At 42.5% G+C, this 5,350-nt stretch overlaps 1 pseudogene; it reads right to left on the minus strand.

Moving 5' to 3' along the window:
- Nucleotides 1–4,598: 4,598 nt before the first annotated feature.
- Nucleotides 4,599–4,716, minus strand: LOC126177649 (5S ribosomal RNA; annotated as a pseudogene).
- Between the last annotated feature and the right edge of the window lie 634 nt (nt 4,717–5,350).

Below are 5,350 nucleotides of genomic sequence, written 5' to 3' on the forward strand. Positions count from 1 at the left end.
AGTTAGGTAGTACAAATGTGATACAAGTTATTATGTGTTAATACATTCTTTATTTGGAACGAATAGACCTTTTCTAAATTTAAAGTTAAGGAAATTTCTTCATCTGGATTTTTAAATTTGGTAACTGATCGAAGACCATGACAGTAGGCGGACAGTATACAATTATCGGTACACGGGTTACCAAATAGATCAGACAAAACTAGAGTAGAAATCTTCGAAATTTAGTGCTACACAAAAATATTGAAAATTAGTGAGTATTTCGAATACCTATCGAGAATTTACTTAACAGAATCGTGGGAAAAAAATCTCCAGAAAACTTGACTGAAGGAAGTGATCGGTTGACTGGACTCATACTGATGCCTCGAGGAATACTCAGTTTGAGGATCGGAGGAAGTGCGGAAGGAATATATACAATATGCAGGTTCAAATGGATGTTGGTTTCAGTAGTTATTTGGATATTTACGGGCACACAACACTAGTATAGAAAGCTGCGAAAAGAAGGCATCAACAAAAACTACTAAGTAAAACTAAAATGTCACAAAAGTGTGATCCCATTTCACCATTATTTTGACAGTTTGTAATTACGACAGTGTGAATTACCTGTAAGGTAAGAGCAATAAGGGTACGACGTCCCTTTGAAATGTTAACCCTTATTTCTATCATTCCAATTTCATAGGTTACTACTTGTACCACACAGAGAGAATATCTTGCTGCTCTAATAACGAAATTAGTTGGTCGCGAGGTGTTACTGTATACCAGTACGTCCTTATATTTGTATGAAGGGCAGTCACTTAAAAACAAGACAGAAAAAAAAGTAAACTGTTCTTTATTTCAAAGTTATCGCCTTAAGTGTTGAAAGAGTGATCTCTCTCTCTGTGCGACAACATAGTTAATGCCTTCATGCAAAATTTTTTGCCGTTGCATATGGAACCATGAGACCGACACACAGAATGGCGCAATTATACACTGCTGGCCACTGTAAATGCAACACCCTGAAGGAAGCATCCGAATCAAGTGAAATTTACACCATGGGTTTGCAGCGATGAAATATGCAACTGATTAGAATTTCAGCGCAGACGCACATCACGCGCGCCTGTGGCGCCACATCATAGCGCCATTTAAGGCTTGGCGATTTCGACGAGTGTACGTTCGGCACGTGTGTTTACCTTGTGGTTGTTTCACAAGACGATCAGTTATGCCTCGTAGACAACACCGAACATTTTTTCATCAAGTATCCGAGATCGACAGAGGAAGGATAGTGGCTTACCGAGATTGTGGATTATCATACAGAGAAATCGCTAGTCGTGCTGGACGAAACCAAACAACTGTAATGCGGATATGTGACCGTTGGATGCAGGAGGGTACGACGGACCGACGTGGTCGATCGCATTCACCTCGGTGCACCACTGCACGTGCTGATAGGCAAATTGTGCGCGTGGCAGTGACGGATCGCTCAGTGACATCCCGAACCATAGCACAGCACATTGCGTCTGTAATGCATCATCCAGTGTCTGCGCGTACCATTCGACGCCGTTTACAGCAGAGTGGTCTGTCCGCAAGACGTCCATTGCTTCGTCTACCATTGACGCAGAACCACAGACGTCTCCGTCGCCAATGGTGTGATGACAGACGGATGTGGACGGCAGAATGGAATGACGTTGTCTTTACTGACGAGGCACGCTTCTGTCTGCAGCACCACGATGGTCGGATTCGAGTGTGGAGACACCGTGGAGAGAGGATGCTGGACAGCTGCATTATGCACCGCCACACTGGTCTTGCACCGGGTATTATGGTATGGGGCGGTATTGGATATTACTGTCGCACGCCTCTAGTACGCATTGCCGGTACTTTAAATAGCCGGTGCTACATATCCGAGGAGCTGGAGCCAGTTGTCCTTCCTTACCTTCAGGGCTCGGCCACAGCCATATTTCAACAGGATAATGCGCGACCACACGTGGCACGCATTGTCCAAAGGTTCTTCGTCAATAACCAGATTGAATTGCTTCCCTGGCCGGCTCGCTCTCCGGATCTTTCGCCGATAGAAAACATGTGGTCCATGGTTGCTCAACGAGTGACCCAGATTACATCCCCAGCTGCCACACCACATGATCTTTGGCAACGTGTGGAAGCTGCTTGGGCTGCTGTACCCCAGGAACACATCCAACGTCTCTTTGACTCAATGCCGAGACGTGTGGCAGCGGTGATCTCCAACAATGGCGGCTACTCTGGCTACTGATTCTGGCAGGAACCACATGTCACAGACGTCTGTAAACGTAATTATTTGATACTTGGTCAACATGTTATCTACAAAATAAATTTTGTTGTGCTACCTCTTGTCTTTCTTGGTGTTGCATTTACGGTGGCCAGCAGTGTACAATGAGGTGATAAAAGTCATGAGATCCCTCATAATATCGTGTGGGACCTCCTTTTGCCCGGCAAAGTGCATGGACTCAACAAACCGCAGGAAGTCCCGTGCAGAAATATAGAGCCATGCTGCCTCCATAGCCGTCCATAATTGCGAAAGTGTTGCGGTGCAGGATTTTGTGCACGAACTGATATATGGATTACGCTCCATAAATGTTCGATAGAATTCAGGTCGGGTGTTAGAATTGTGCAGAACGTTCATCAAACAAATTGCGAACTATTGTGGCCCGTGGCATGGCACACTGCCATTGATAAAAATTTCAACGTTATTTGAGAAAATGAAGTCCATGATTGGCTGCAAATGGTCTCCAAGTAGCCGAAAATAACCATTTCCGGTTAATGACTGGTTCAGTTGGACCATGTAAACATAGCCCACACCATTATTGCTCCCCAGCTTGCACAACGCCTTGTTGACAACTTGGGTCCAAAGCTTCGTGCGGTCTGCGCTACACTCGAACCCTGCCATCAGCTTTTACCAACTGAAATCTGGACTCATCTGGCCAGGCCACAGTTTTCCAAATACCGTCAAGATCGCAGGAGAAGCACTGCAAACGATTTAGTGTTGTCAGCAAAGGCACTCTTGTTGGATATCTGCAGCCATAGCCCATTATTGCCAAATTTCGCCGCTCTATGATACCGAATACGTTCGTCGTACATCCCATATTGATTTCTGTGTTTATTTTACGCAGTGTTGGTTTTCTTAGCACTGACAACCGAACGCAAATGCGGCTGCTCTCGGTCGTTAAGCGATGGCCGTCGGCCACCGCACTGTCGGTGGTGGGAGGTAATGCCTGAAATTTGGTCATTTCGTCACACCCTTGATGCTGTGCATGGTGGAGTGTAGAATTCCCTAAAGATTTCCAAAGTGGAATGTGCCGTGCGTCTTAGCTCCAGCTGACGAACGTTTTCTCAAACGTGATAAACGCTCAGTTGTTCTAAATTTAAATATTTGTAGTTACAAACCAAACTTGTTGCCATGCATGAACTGTTGAAAGGCTTTTGTTAAAATCCGATTTTGCAGTTGTTTCATGGTGTTCAAAACCACGAGTTATTTCAGATATCGATGTTTGCTGTTAGAAGTTAGAGTGGAAGTCGATTAACTTAAACTGTGCTTTGCTTCTGAGACACCTGGAAGGAGACTGACAAATCAGGATATTAGGACGAAATGGATAATAATAATTTGAGAGAATTTCCTGAAAGAAAAAGAGAAGCTGTAATTAAGTACTTGCCGTCAGAACCAACAATTGAAATAAATTAGTGGCTTACACATCAACATTAACTCCTTATTAATAGTTAGTTCGAGACAGTTTTCGGGGAGAAGCACTATCAGAAAGAAGCAAACAGGAAGGATATTTTTTCGATAAAGTACAGGGTAAGGATAAAAAGATAGCCAAACCGTACCCGTATGTGTCGTAATGTGTCAAGCTCAAAGACAGATTCACAAAATGAAGAAGATCTGGAGGCAAAAATCAATTAATTACAACCCACACGTTGCTCAAACATTGTGCAAAAATGTACTATGTAACAAGGAAGGTGGAAAATGTGAATGTGGTTTAGGTATGTTTCCATATACAACAGAATATGTCAATACCAAAGCACTATGGTGATGCATTCTATTCAAGGAAGATGTGGCTTTATAATTTGTGCATTCTGATTAATTTCCGAGCACAGACAAACGAACGGATTGCGTTTTATGCTTAGTTTGAAACATAAGGGGCGAAATAAAGCAACCAATTCCCTTCTGCTGTAGTACACTTTCTCAGAAATCTTATTTTCACCCCAAATTGAAAATTGAAAATGGTCCAAATTAAATTAATTTATTTTCTGACACCTGTACCACTCAAAATAAAAACACAGTAATGATGTGCACACTTATGGCCTTCTTGGAAGAAAGCAGAAAATTTAATAAGCTGGTACATTACATCCCTATTTGTAGTCACAGAGTATTTGGTATTGTGGATAAATAACTCCTCCCGCACAGGCCATGAGGACCCAAAAGTACCTACTGGCCGCCGTGTCATCCTCAGCCCACATGCTTCACTCTATGCGGATATGGAGCTGCATGCGGTCATCACACCGCTCTCCCGTCCGTTGTCAGTTTCCGAGACCGGAGCCGCTACTTCTGAATCAAGTAGCTCCTCAGTTTGCCTCACAAGGCTTGATTGCAGCCCGCTTGCCAACAGCGCTCGGCAGAACGGATGGTCACCCATGCAAGTGCTAGCCCAGCCCGACAGCGCTGAACTTCGGTGATCTGACGGGAACCGGTGTTACCACTGCGGCAAGGCCGTTGGCTATTGTGGATAAATACTACTGAAAATAGGAAGATATTCCTTCAGCTACTGAATATGAAGTGCTTGAACAACATGACATCGTCAAGACATTAAATAAAGATTGAAAAACAAAGGATCTCATGTCAAGTACACTAAAAACCTTGCTATTTATGAACCCTTTCAAAATAAATGCTTAGCGAAAGCTGGTTTCTAAAATTTTTTTATAAGATATTATTGTTAGTAAAGGACACTTGCAATTGAAGTCGTGCAGAGCCTTAGCTACAGAAATAAAAAAAACTGCAGCCACGAAAGGAAAGCAGCCACATTGAGAAAGAAGAACATGGTCAGCAAAGAAGAGATATACGTCTTCCATCTTATGAGGCATTTTAATGTGCCACGAGAATACTATAACGACTTTTGATAGTGATCAACATTAGTATTTTTATAGCCGATATTTTGTTATATGTCAACAGCGTCTGTTGATATTTTGTACTTCTGTTTATCAAACTGTTATGGAAAAGTATGGCACGAAAGTGTCATATTGTAGTACATTATTGAAAAATGAACAGTAAAGTAGGCATAACGTTTTAACGTTTTAGTAATCAATGTTAAATATAAAAGATAAATGGAAAAAATAAATTTTAATGTGTACATTA

The sequence above is a fragment of the Schistocerca cancellata genome, chromosome 3 (assembly GCF_023864275.1).
Source record: "Schistocerca cancellata isolate TAMUIC-IGC-003103 chromosome 3, iqSchCanc2.1, whole genome shotgun sequence".
Taxonomy (NCBI): domain Eukaryota; kingdom Metazoa; phylum Arthropoda; class Insecta; order Orthoptera; family Acrididae; genus Schistocerca; species Schistocerca cancellata.